Source organism: Panthera leo, chromosome A2 (assembly GCF_018350215.1).
Source record: "Panthera leo isolate Ple1 chromosome A2, P.leo_Ple1_pat1.1, whole genome shotgun sequence".
Taxonomy (NCBI): Eukaryota; Metazoa; Chordata; class Mammalia; order Carnivora; family Felidae; genus Panthera; species Panthera leo.
This window is the reverse complement of record NC_056680.1, coordinates 165,396,185-165,410,482: the sequence shown is the minus strand read 5'-3', so window position 1 is coordinate 165,410,482 and position 14,298 is coordinate 165,396,185.

Genomic DNA, 14,298 nt, shown 5'->3' with positions numbered 1-14,298 from the left:
AAAAAAACAAAAAAACAAGATGTAGGTGTCCAAACTGATATCCTCTTAAGAACGAAGGGGGATGGGCTAGATGGGTGACGGGCTCTAAGGAGGGCACTTTCGGGATGAGCCCTGGGTGTCGTATGTAAGAGATGAGTCACTGGGTTCTACTCCTGAAGCCGAAACCACACTGCATGTTAGCTAACTTCAATCTATATAAAATATATATATATTATATAGGGGGGGGAAGAACCAAGATCCGAGACTATTCCTTGGAGCCCGTCACCTCCTGTCTCCCGGCTGCACGTGCCCGTCACCCCAGTCCCGCTCCGGTGCCCCCAGCCCTTCCTCTGGCAACCCCAGAGGACTACAGGGAGGGGAGGTCAGGGGGAGCCTCTGAAGCCCTGGGCAGACCCAGCCGGAGCCGGCCCACGCTCAGTGAACCGCTGTGGCAGAGCCGGGAACTCCAGGATCAAGACGTGGCCTTGTTCCTCGTTATCCCCGTGGCTCGGTCGGTTGTCACTGTCCCTGGTCGGGGACGGGCTGTCACCGGCCCTGCTGGTCCCGACTCGGCAGCCTGTCCAGCCTGCACGCCCATGCCTGTTCCCTCCTCTGGCTGCCCACCGCCACGCGCCCCGTCTCCCGGAGAGGAAGCTGGAGGTGTCGGGCCTTCCCCTGCCCTAGAGCTTTCTCCCGGGAGTCAAACAGCAGACACGCTGACCAGGAGGAGGTGGGGATGGGCCCTGGCCACGTCTGGCCTTGGGACACGTCAGGAAGCGTCCCTCCCAGAGGCCTCCTCAAGGGGCCTCCTTCCAGCCCCGAGGTCTCTGCTCCTGTGCCCACCTGGGCCTCAAGCCCTCCCTCACTCCCCTCGCGGCCCGGCCCGCGGCCCCCGAGGAGGTCAGCTCCCCTCCCGCCCCCTGCATCCCTCCCGCGGCCACACGGAAGTGCGGAAGGTGGAGTGGACACCTCGGTTTACGGGGCACCGCGTGCCGGTAAAACGGACTCTGTTAGAACAGCCCCCCCCCCCCGCCCCAGAAATCAATGAGGGGCCCCGTCCGCCCCAACACAGCCGTGACGGCAAGTTCTCTGTTCGAGACCCTCTGGGGCCGGATGCCTCCCTCTGGGAGGGACCTGATGAGAAGCGGAGCAAAGCGACACGTCCCCTCTCAGAAGGGGGGGCCGGAAAGGGTGAGTGTCCAGGCTTCACCTGTTACGGGGAGTCTGTGCACCTCCCTGTCACCTCCACAGGGCGCGGGCACAGGGCACGGGCACCGGCAGGCAGACAGCTTCCGCGTTTCTCAGCCCGGAGGGAATGAGCGTGGGCTGCACACAGACCGAGAATAAAGACACAAGCCGAGTGGGGAGAAGGACACCTGCCTACACGGCTTCGGCTGCACAACACCCCGGGGGACGGTTCAGATACCGCGTGACCAGGATGGGGCGCGGGGTCCCTCGCGTCCCCATGGGAGAGGTCGGCCCTCTAGGAGGGAGCTGAGCGCTGGACGTGACGAAGGGGCTCTCGTGCATTCAGACCCCCTCCTAGGAACAGGGCCACCCCAGGCCATGTGACGTGGGGGCATCTGGGCAGGGAGGCAAGCTCTTCCCTACTGCCCACAGGGGCTCGGGGCACAGAGGCCCTCACACTGCCCGCTGCCCCGCTCGGGGAGCACAGGGCAAGACCCACAGGCCAGCCGCGCACGGTGGGTTTGACACGGGGCGTGGGGTCCACGCCGGGCTCCAACCCATCGGCTCTGCACCTGGGCCGTCTTCGATTTCCTGGAAAGGGCATGACACACGGCCGGGGTGGGAACCTCGAAGACAGTCTGTGGGCAGGCGTTGGACAGAGCGGCTCCCGGCAGCACCGGGTGCAGATGCTTCGCGGTGCACAGGCCGCGAGTTCGAGCCCCAGCCTGCCCTCGAACGCCGTGGGGCCGTCAGCGCTGGAGGCAGAGGGATTTTCCCAGATGCGGGGCTTCCGTGTGAAAACCGGGAGCACCCGGCGGACGGAGGAGTTAGGTGGTCATTTGAGTTTGCGAGCGCCCACATCACCCCCTGGAAAATGGACACGTACCAGCTGACTCAGAGCGTCAGAGTCCTTTCCTGTCCATCAAGTGCGGCGCCCACGAAGACACGCAATGTCCTCCTCACGGAGTGGCCGGGGCCGCCCGGAGCAGTCCCACGGCCCGCGCGGCCCGCCGGCCCCCACCGAGGAAGGCTGCGCACAAGTGTCGCACGAGAACCGAGACTCGAGTCAGCAGGACTTGGAGACGCAGGGGCGGGGGGAGGGAGGACACGCTGGCCGGAGGGCAATGGCGAGGACCGGTCCCACACGGCTCACAGCCTTACCCAGAGTATGTAAAGCCACAGCACGCCTTCTCTGGGTATTTCGAGAAATGGGGTGCGGGGGGAGGCCAACATCCTGCATGCTTGTCAGATACAGGCTTTAGGCCAGGAAATACACGTGCTGCCCATCCCTCCTTCTTTCAAGTGCAAGTGACTATATATAAAGACTTGCTTTCAAAAACTACAAAGGTGGAGGAAGGAAGGAAGGAAGGAAGGAGAGAGGGAGGAAGGAAGGAAGGAAGGAAGGAAGGAAGGAAGGAAGGAGAGAGGGAGGGACGGAGGGAGGGACGGAGGGAGGGACGGAGGGAGGGAGGAAGGAAGGAGAGAGGAAGGAAGGAAGGAGAGAGGGAGGGAGGGAGGGAGGGAGGGAGGAAGGAAGGAGAGAGGGAGGGAGAAAGGAAGAGAGGAAGGAAGGAAGGAAGGAAGGAAGGAAGGAAGGAAGGAGAGAGGGAGGGACGGAGGGAGGGACGGAGGGAGGGAGGAAGGAAGGAGAGAGGAAGGAAGGAAGGAGAGAGGGAGGGAGGGAGGGAGGGAGGGAGGGAGGGAGGGAGGAAGGAAGGAAGGAGAGAGGGAGGGAGAAAGGAAGAGAGGAAGGAAGGAAGGAAGGAAGGAAGGAAGGAAGGAAGGAGAGAGGGAGGGAGGGAGGAAGGAAGAGAGGAAGGAAGGAAGGAAGGAAGGAAGGAGAGAGGGAGGGAGGGAGGAAGGAGGGAAGGAAGGAGAGAGGGAGGGAGGGAGGGAGGAGAGAGGAAGGAAGGAGAAAGGAAGGGAGGGAGGGAGGGAGGAAGGAAGGAAGGAGAGACGAAGGAAGGAAGGAGAGAGGGAGGGAGGGAGGAAGGAAGGAAGGAAGGAAGGAGAGAGGAAGGAAGGAAGGAAGGAAGGAAGGAAGGAAGGAAGGAGAGAGGGAGGGAAGGAAGGAAGGAAGGAAGGAAGGAAGGAAGGAAGAAGAGAGGGAGGGAGAAAGGAAGAGAGGAAGGAAGGAAGGAAGGAGAGAGGGAGGGAGAAAGGAAGAGAGGAAGGAAGGAAGGAAAGAGGGAGGGAGGAAGGAAGGAAGGAGAGAGGAAGGAAGGAAGGAAGGAAGGAAGGAAGGAAGGAAGGAGAGAGGGAGGGAAGGAAGGAAGGAAGGAAGGAAGAAGAGAGGGAGGGAGAAAGGAAGAAAGGAAGGAAGGAAGGAAGGAGAGAGGGAGGGAGAAAGGAAGAGAGGAAGGAAGGAAGGAAGGAAGGAAGGAAGGAAGGAAGGAGAGAGGGAGGGAGAAAGGAAGAGAGGAAGGAAGGAAGGAAAGAGGGAGGAAGGAAGGAAGAAGAGAGGGAGGGAAGGAAGGGAGGGAAGAATGAGGGAGGGAGGGAAAACAAAGGCTCTCAGGGCACACCCTGAGAGCCACACTGTGAATTTCAGGTGTTTTCCTTCTGAGGAGGTACTGTCTCTGGAGCCTCAGGGCCATGTTCTCTCCAGTCACTGGCAGGTGGAGTTGCCCGTGGGGCAGCTCCGAACCCTGGGAAAGCCAGCCAGTTGGCAGAGGGGAAGGCGGCCGTGCTCCAGCAGCAAAGAGTCTGGTCGTCGTCCAGTCTGGGGGCGGGGGGAGCAGCAAGCAGTGAGAACATATGGGCACACATGCAGATCGACAGAGTCGAGAGCCCAGAGAGAAACGCTCACATCTGCGGTCAGGTTAACTCCGACCAAGGTGACCAGAAGTCGGATGGGAGAGGAATAGAGTTCCCAAGAAATGGTTCTGAAAAAGTGATGTCCGCATGAAAGCAGGGATCCAAACTCCTTGTTTTCCTGTGGACATCAGTATATATAATAAATAAATATATATATACATATGCATGGAAATAGATGATGCCAAAAGTACCAGCAACCAAAAAACGAGATACCCTGGATTTCATCCACTTAAAAACTTCTGTACATCAAAGGTCATTCCAAAGAGAGAAGACCCCACTTTCTCTTGAATGGGCTGGGAAAATAGGAGGAAATACCTGATAATGATCTAGTATCCACAATATATAAAGAGTCCCTACGACCCAGCAAGAAGGCAAACAACCCAGGTTTTTAAAATTTTTTAAATATTTATTTATTTTGAGAGAGACAGAGAGGGAGACAGAGCATGCGAGCAGGGAAGGGGCAGAGAGGGAGGGAGACACAGAATCTGAAGCAGGCTCCGGGCTCTGAGCTGTCGGCAGAGCCCGACTCGGGGCTTGAATCCACAGACCATCAGATCGTGACCTGAGCTGATGTCGGCTGCCCCACCAACTGAGCCACCCAAGTGCTCTAAACGACCCAATTTTAAAATGGGCAAAACAGGGGCACCTGGGTGGCTCAGTGGGTTCAGCATCCGACTTCGGCTCAGGTCGTGATCTCATGGTCCCTGAGATTGAGCCCTGTGGGCTCTGTGCTGACAGCTCGGAGCCTGGAGCCTGCTTTGGATTCTGTGTCTCCTCCTCTCTCTGCCCCTCCCCTGCTCACACTCTCTGTCTCTCTCAAAAATAAATAAACAATAAAAATGTTTTAAATAAATAAAGTTAAAAAAATGTACTGAGTCGCGTGTGTTAAGATGGTGAATTTTATGGTAAGTGGATTCTGTCTCAATTTACAAACAAAATGCAAAGGAAAACCAACAAGGGCCAGAGCGAGCTGGGCCTGGGAGGACGGGGCCGGGGGTGGGGGTCTCCTGTCCATGCACACCACGGCTCCCCAGGAGGCGGCTGCGGTGGCCACGGGGACCAGCACTGGCTGCACAGATTCCCACAGCACCCGGCCACCAGCGGGGTCCCCGGGCAGAGACCGTTGTTCCCTCCCGCGCCCACAGCACTCACTCCGGCGGACGGGAGGCAGGAAGGAAGTGAGCCGTCTGGACAGCTCTGCAGGGCAAGAGCGGCCGCGGGGAGACGCCAAAGGAGCTTTGACAGAAGCCCAATGGCTTCCAGAGCTGGGGTCCTGGCCGCCCGAGGGAGGGGACGGTGGCCGCGCTCCGTGTGGCCTGCGGGCAGCGGGGCCCAGAGTGGGTCCAGGGGCCCGCCCTCACTCCCCGGACAGTCAGAGCGGCTGTGCCTTCTGCTGAGAGCGGGTGCTGTCCCCCAGACTTCCTTCGGTCCTTCCAACTCACAGGGCGAGCGCGTCCGCCCGTCTTGGCTCCCTTCCTTCTGGGGGAGAAACTGAGGCAGAGAAGAGTCTCGTGAGACTCCTTTCAGCCTCGGCCAGCCCAGCTGGGCCACTGTCAGCAGGACACCCCCGAGACGGGGCCCCAGCAGGCCCGACAGGGGCACTGAACCGGGAAGAAGTCAGGCTCCCGAAAAGCCCTGGTTGGTAAGAACAGGAGGGTCTCTCTGGTGCCTTTCTTCTCCCCTGCCCCTCCCCCAGGGACCCAGCTCACTCCTCGTAGTCCTCGGGGCCAGGCAACGAGCCAGTAGATGGCCCAGCTCACTGTGTACGCCCTCCCTGCGACCTCACTCAAAACCACGCTGTCCTTCCAGAGCGCTTCTGCGTCTGTTCATGTCCCTGCCAGGCCTTGAGATCCATGATGGCCGGTGGTTTTGCTCACAGTGCCTTAGACCATGCTGCTCAATAAATATCACTGAGGGAAAGAAGGAGGGAGGGAGGGAGGAGGAAGGGAGGAAGGAAGGAAGGAGAGAAGGGGAGGAAGGAAGGAAGGAAAGGAAGGAGGGCGAGAGGGAGGGAAGGAAGGAGGGAAGGGAAGGAAGGAAGGAAGGAAGGAAGGAAGGAAGGAAGGGAGGAAAGGAGGAAGGAAAGGGAGGGTCAGGAATTCGATATCACTCCTCTCTAAAGAATGTTTACCATGAAAGAGATTCTTGGCGTCTCAGCAAGAGAAGGTCACTCACTCAGTCGGGTCTTCTCCCCAGAACCAGAGCCCCTCGCTGGCCACCCAGCTCCTACCTTCCCAGGCAGCCCAGCCCCCTACCTGCAGGCCATCTTCCTGGACACCCATCCATCTCTCGCCCCCACTGGCCTTCGCAGGTCACACCCTCTCTGTTCAGGATCGGGGACCCTCCTCCCGGGATGCTCATAAGATAAGCCTCCCTGCTCACTGCCCCCGTCACCTCCTCTTACACCAAAGAGGAGGAGGAGGAAGAGGAGAAGGAGGAAGGGGAGGGAGGAGGGGAGTCCATGGGGAAATACGGACCTCATGGCCCAGTGTCCTTGGCCACGGATCTGGGGGCCGGGTGAGCTCACGGCTCCTGGAAGGGGAGGGAAGGGCTGCCCGGTCAGCAGTGACTCAGGCCGCTGCTTTTTGTTCTTGGTCCACAAAGGGGGGACAGTGGGCGGGCTCGGGGCAGAACAAAGAGGTTCTGTGGGGCAGTACCACACAGAGGGCAGAGCTGCTGAGCGGACACTCGGGAAAGAAAGAAACCCCTTAGCCGTGGGCTGGGGACCGAGCGGAAGTGCAGAGTCACCCGTGAGTTTCCCAAAAGGCAAACGCACGCTCCCAGGGGGGCGGAGGACACAGAGGCCTCGCAGGGGAAGGTGTGCGGGCGGCTCTCTGTTCCACCAAGCGGGAGGGCCAGGAAGCCACGGCTCGTCCTCCACCTGCCGCCTCTGGCCCGGCCTGGCCCCCTTCTCTCTAGGGCCCCCAGAGCTGTCCCGTGTCTCTGCAGGTCGGCCTGCCCTCTGCCCTGGGGATCGGTCTGGACCAGAGAGGGGGACGGCCTCTGAGGACAGCCGATGCCCAGACTGCCTCCGGGTGACGGGCAGGCACCCGCCCTTCCACACGTGGCACCCACGTCACCACGGGTGCTGCTGGGTCCACCTGGGCCCCTGCCCTGCGGACCAGCGGCCCCCCGAGTGGGTGGCCAGCTCGCTCCCACTGCTAGTGTGTGGCATCTCTCATCACAGACTGTGTCCTGGGCAGGGAGTGAGCTCACTGCCACCTGCCTGAGGCCCAAGGGACGGAGGGGTCCTGAAGACCCCAGCCCGATCGCATGCCTTGATTTGACTAAGACAATAATGGCTACTATCGACATCGCGTCTCTCGTGCGACGTCTTGCTGTCCTCAACGACAGCCGGGCAAGCGGGATACTGCCAAGGTCCCTCGCCGTGCAGATGGAGAGAGGGGGTCGTGGGAGGTGAACAAACCCTCAAGGCCACACGGCTTGTCGTCAGTCAGTTTGGACTCAAACTCAGCCCTCCAGACAGAGGGACTCTAGGCGCAGAGAGGCTCGGTGACCCGTCCAGGTGCACGTCTCGCACTGGCGAGAGGCAGAGCAGACAGAGAATGCAGGGTCTGGAATGTTCCCCAGAAGAGCTAAGCTAGCCCCAGCACCCCTTCTCCAGTGTCCCCTGCTCAATCCCAGCTGTCCCCTCTCCACCCCGTGGCCCGTCTCCTGGTGCTAACCATGTGCCCCTGGCTGCCACCACCTCCCAGCCAGACCAGGAAGGGACAGCCGCTCAGAGACAAGTGTGAGTCGCTTACCCCGCCGTCCACACCAAAGACCTCACTCCTTCTTCTCTCCGAGGTGTGGCCAGCACAGGGACATCACCTGATGGTGGACCCTTCTCCGGGATCCTGGGGGACAACGCGGCGATCACGACAATGCTGATTTTCTTAACGTGATTGGACCTAACTTCAAGTGAACTGGGACTTTCCACAACGATACCTTCGAGAAGGCACCAGAGCACGTTGTTTGCATGAAGAAGACAGTCTACAGGAGCCTGCACATGGCGTCGCCTGGGGTGCTCTGGGGTGAGGGGCACCCAGAGCCGCCTTGCGTGACCTGCACACAGCCCGCAGGCAGAGTTCTCAGTGCGGGCACGTCGGGGACTGTAAAGGTTCTCTTTGCAAAGCACTTCCTTCCTCTGGAGCTGAGCAGACCGTGACTGACGTGGCCACACGAGACTCGCGGTCTTGGACGCGCACGGGCAGTGAGGATGTGCCGAGCCCACACCTCTCAGGGAGGCCACAAGGGGGGTCGAAGCGCTTTGGCCACGACAGCTTGCGGACAAACCTTGGGTAGAACCAAGAATTCTCCTGTGAGCTAATAGCCCATCGAGAACATTCCTCCCCGCCTGGGATTCTGTCCCGGAGGGTGGCATTGTTTCCGAGGGGGTGAAAACCAAATACGTTTTCAAAGTAAGAGACCAGAGCAGGGATCCTGAGACCAAACGCCTCCCGCGTTCATCTGCCTGGTTGCTGCTGTCCCCAACCGTTGCTGGTCTCTCCCCGCCCCCGTCCCCGCCCCGGACATGACCCATCTGGAGCCATCACCTGGGGGTGAGGGTTCTGACAAGTTGTAGGTGAGTGGGGCGCCCGGAAGAACAGAATAAAGTTACATGCTAAGGCGACCTGGTTCCTAAAACGACCCGGTTCCAGATCTCAGCCCCTGAAACTGCCTTGCTCCCGGGGTGACTGATGGAGCTTCCGAAGGTCAGGAAGACAGAGGGGAGTTATTGGACAGCGTTTTACGGACTACTTACCAGGCGCTCGTTACTTTTAGGTCACTCCTTAGAAGTTATCCCAACGGACAGTCTTGTCAGTTTGTGGATAAACTCAAACGTACGTGACACATCACTCCCGCGTCATGGGGACAGTTTCAAGGGCTTCGAGAGTCCATCCTGTTGCTCCGCCATCGTGCCCAGGCACGTAATTTGTGCGCAAGTGTGCGGGGCTGTTGTGTGAAGACACAGTGCGCTGCCGGCTCCCTGGGAAGCATCTGTCTGCGCCGTGGCTGAGTAGCATCCCGTGACCCCGTGGATGCCTGACGTGAGCTTGCGGACGAGAGAAAGCACCCCCAGGACCGAGAGCCAACGATAAAGGCCACAGAAGCTCCCAGAGCAGGAGGGACGGCCTCGAGAGTCCCCGAGCGGCCCTGGGTGCGGGTTCCTGCACACGACGCTCGGGACCAGGGTTCATCTCACACCCTCTCCTCATCCTTGTGCTACGAGAAGCCGAGAAATGCCAGAAAGAAATTCATGGCGGATGGCTTTCAAAGGCGCCCCTTCCGGGGTAGCCACAGACGGACGCAGCCACGTCCCGGGACGGTCCAGTAGACGGGAGGCGGCCACGGGCGGAGCCGAGCGGTGTCGACGGGCTCATTTCTCCGGGATCGGGGCCTCTGCAGACACCGGCCTCCACCCCGAGGGCCATGCTCCTCGACACCCATCCACGCCGTAGAACCGCTAACAGGCGGGAGGCGGCACAAGCTTGAAGATACAGCTAATGTTCAAATGACCCGATCAAAGTTCTTTTCGAAACCAGATAAGGAGTCCAGATATAACAGCAAAACTAAGAAGATGGAGTGTCTCCAGCAAGAGTCAGGGAGACCTAAGAACCCGAAACCTTTTCGGGTACCGGACGCCCCTCCTAGAGTTTCCCTTGTCCAGTCGAGCTGTAGAGTCCTTCCTTGCCTCATAATAGCCCCCTCTTCTCTCTGATCCTGAAAGTATGCACGCTCACCGTCTGCAGTTTGGAACCTACAGAGAGGTAGCTCGTAATCTGCCTCAGGTCTACCAAGGGAAGTCAGCAACGACTATCCTCTGTACTTAATATACGTATAAAGCATTTATTTCGCAACGCTGGGCTTGCGAGATTTCTTACAAGTGGCCCCCTGTCTGTCCCTTGTTTTCCAATTCTCCATCTCGTTAGCTCCCCTTCAAACTTGTGAGTGTGGTATCCCGCTACACAAATAGGGCGAACTTTAGTGGACAGGAGCCCCCCACTTTGCCGTTTCCGTGGTCTCCAATCTGTTGGTTTGATCAACAGCAATGAAATGAAAAGTACTACGTGTATTTTTTTTTTTTTATTCTTTCTTTAGGAGAAATTCCTACAACAGGTGTATCGCCAGGCTTAAGCAGTAAGAATCTTGACAGAAAGTAATACCATTACTTCCAAAACATTCTACCAATTTTCTCAGAGCTGCACAGGACAGCATTTGAATCCCTCAGATTTTTCTGCCAGCCCTGGGATGATTGTGCTGTTACCTTGTCATTTTACTTCTGCTAATCTGACCACTAATTTTTTTTTTTTTTTTTTTTTACTTCACCGTAAATTATTTGACTACCAGTGGGGTTGGATAGTTTGCTTACTTTTACTGGCCGCTTGTCGGACTCCTGGAAATTGTCTACTAATGACATTTGCTTATTTTTCTCTTTAGACGCTCAACTTTTTTGTGCTGAACCTTAGGAACATTTATACTGTTAAGAAATTTCACCGTTGTCTGTCCTGTGTGAATAGTCTCCCCAGTATATTTTGCTTACATTTTAACTTGAGACACTACTTTTAATTTGCAAACATTTTAAATTTAATATAGTCAAACATAACTATTGACTTTCTCCATTCTAAGATCAGACGACTGTTGCTCCGTTTTTTTCCCCTCTGATTCTGTTTTTCACGTGGGATTATTTAATCACCATGAAATCTATTTTGGTGTCTGATAGAAAGAACCCCAACTCTTCCAGGCAGGAACCCCGTGCCCCAGGGGGTTATTCACTGAATAATCGATTCTTTCTCATTAATGCGATTCTATTTAATATGTCTCCATATCTTTGACCTGCTACAACAAAGACACCATTAATTTTCTTTTCTGAAAATGTTTGTCTTAGAATCACTTGGTCAAGTTTCAAAAATATCCTGACACGATTTTGATTGGTGTTACATTATATTTTTTAATTAGTTATAGGAAAACTCTCCTTTATAATATTAAGCCTTTACAGTTGGGAACATGGCATGTATTTTCATTTAGTTAGATGAAGCTAACGTTTGTTATTTGCATTCTGTGTATTTCTTACATTTATTTCCAGATACTTTATATACTGTAATGAATATGATCTTCTCTCCAAACTAGTCATTGCCAACATGCAGAACACTTGTTGGTTAGTATTTTTATTTTGGAACTAGCCAATTTAGTACAAATCGTTTTAACAGTTCAAATAGTATTTTCAACTTATTCTCAAGGTTTTTAGGTGGACAATCAAATCATCAATAAGTTACAATAATCTTTAAAATTTGTCTTCTGCGGATATGTATTATTTCTTTTTTTTTTCAATTTTTTTATGTGTCATTTATTTTTGAGTGCAAGAAAGACAGAGCACGAGCAGGGAAGGGGCAGAGAGAGAGGGAGACACAGAATCAGAAGCAGGCTCCAGGCTCTGAGCCGTCAGCACAGAGCCTGACTCAGGGCTCAAACTCACGAACTGAGAGATCATGACCTGAGCCGAATTTGGACGCTTAACCGACTGAGCCACTCAGGCACCCTGAAGATATGTATTATTTCTTATTTTTTTTAAATCTAATTGCATTGTTTAAAAATTGTAGATCAATGTTACAGTAGGAAATTTAGCTCTCTTGATTCCTTCTTAAGTTTAACAGAGATCTCTTAATTGTTTTACTCTGATGTCTGATGTTAAGTTTGAGTTTAAAAGACAAAATATTGGGGCACGAGGGAGGCTCAGTCAGTTAAGTGGCTCTTGGTATCAGCTCAGGTCATGATCTCACGGTTCGTGAGTTTGAGCCCCGCAATGGGTTCTGCGCTGACAGTGTGGAGCCTGCTTGGGATTCTCTCTCTGTCCCTCTCTCTCTCTCTCTGCCCTTCCCCTGCTCACACTCTCTGTCTCTTTCTCAAAAATAAATATTAAATAAAAATTAAAAGACAAAATATTAACCAAGCTAAGGGAGAGGCATTCTGTTCTTAATTTGCTTGAACATTTTTTCAAGTTTTCTTGAACATTTTTTCAAGTTTATTTATTTTGAGAGGGACAGAAAGCATGAGCAGGGGAGGGGCAGAGAGAGGAAGAGAGAGAATCCCAAGCAGGCTCCGTGCTATCCTCGCAGAGCCCAACACGGGGCTCGATTTCACAAACCACAAGATCACGACCTGGGCTGAGATCAAGACTCCAATGCTCAAACAACTGAGCCACCCGGGCACCCCTAGAACCTTTTTTTTTTTTTGGATCATTAATAGAGTCTCCTAGAAACTTACCAAGATGAACTTTTTTTTTAATCTTTAGGCCTATTGATGTCATTAATTACATTAATAGTATCCTTTACTAAGCCATCATATCATTTCTGAAATCAGAATGTAGTATTCTTTCCATATTCTGCTGGCTTTGATGAAGCCGTATCGTGTTTACAAAATAATGTGTCTGTGTGCATAAGCGACATTGGTTTGTAATTTTTCATGCTATTTTGGTCAAATATTTCATACTAATTTGGTCAAATCATCACGCTAATAATTCTTGAACAAAAATCACACGAACTTAATGAAATGAATTGGGGAGATTTTTAATTTCGCGTGTGGGTGAACACACATGAAACAACATGAAAATGATCTCTTCTACAACAACGAGAGTCCACGGTGCACCTCTGGGAGTGGCCGAAGTGCGGAAAGCTGCCAACGCCGAGCGCTGGCCAGCACGCGCAACGCTCACCCGCGGCTGGTGGGGTGCAGAATGGTGCAGCCACTTGGGAGAGCAGTTTGGCAGTTTCTTATAAAACGGAATATATTCATTCTCCCCGTAAGATCCAGGAATGATGCTTCGTGGTACTTGCCCGAACGTGGTATTTACCTGAAAACTCATATGCATACAAAACCCTGCAAACTCAGATGTTTATAGCAGCGTCACTCTTAACTGACAAAACCTGTAAGCATCCAAGAGGTCCTTCAATCGGCGAGCGGCTACGTAAACTGTGGAATGCTGAGGCAATAGAAGAGTATTAGCACTAAAACTAAAGGAGCTATCAAACCATACAGAGAGCGGAGGGAACTTAAAGGCATGTTACCAAGTGAAAGAAGCCAACTGAAGAAGCTACACGCTGTGTGATTCCAGTTCTGTGACATTCTGGAAAAGGTAGAGCTATGGGGACAGTAAATGAATGGGGTTACCAGAGGTTGGGGGCGGAAGGGAGGAAGAGGAAGAACACCGAGGACTCTTAGGGCAGTGAAAATGCGGACACCGTAACCGTGGCTGCGTGTCCTTGCATATTTGTTCAAGCCCACAGGACACCCACCAAGAGTGACCGCAAAACTGCGGACTTTCCGTGATGATGACGCACCCTTGTAGGCTCATCAGGTCTAACAGGTGCACCATCTGGGAGAGGGGCCGATGGTGGGGAGGCTGTGCGTGTGCACGGGCGGGGGGTCCGCAGGAAGCCTCTGTAGTTTCCTCTCTGTCAACCTAAAACTGCTCTGAAAAAGGCTACAAAAAATTATCCCTAAAAAACTCTCTCTTCCCTTTTGCCACTAAAATTGTCTGTACCCTAGACTTGTGTTTTCTGTTTGGGAGGTAATCACGTGACGACATTCACATTCATTCCAAGAACATCAGTGTGTCCACACTTGAAACATCTTATCAGGTCAGTTTGGCTGGTCTCTATTTTCCCAGAAAATAATGCAATTTATCAAAATCTAGAAGCTTACAAGGATTATGACCATTTTCACATTCACTCTGATAACCTCATCTCCACTTTCATACCTCCTCTCCCATTTCTGACGTTTTGCATTTGTGTTTTCTCTCTTTTGTTTGGCTGTTTGGATGTCTTTTATCTTGATTTTCCAAACAGCCCGTTCATGGATCTATAATCCCTTTGGCTTTTCCTGTTTTCTAAAGAATTCATTTCTGCACCTATCATGTGCTTTTCCTGTTCTCCTTACTTTGTGTTTGTGCGTATTGTCTTTACCCCTTTCTTAACTTCCTGAGTGTCTAATGTATTTAATTACATTTTCTCCTGGATGGGAATGAATGAACTGAACACCCTAAATGTTCGTGAATAGTGCTTCGAACACCCCCATAAGGCTTGATACGTGGGGTTCCATCAATACAAACTAAACGTGTGTCACCGTTATTCCCTCTTTAATGCAACTTATTTTGCTGAGTGGTTTTTAACTTACAAAAGGTTTAGGGTCGGGGCTACAACTTCTGGTCAAGATGTAGGTAATGTTTGATCCTGATTTCAGTGGACAGAGATGAAGAGAAGGCAGTGGGCGGCATGCACGAGGAAACAGACAGGAGCTGTCAGAGCGTGCACAAAA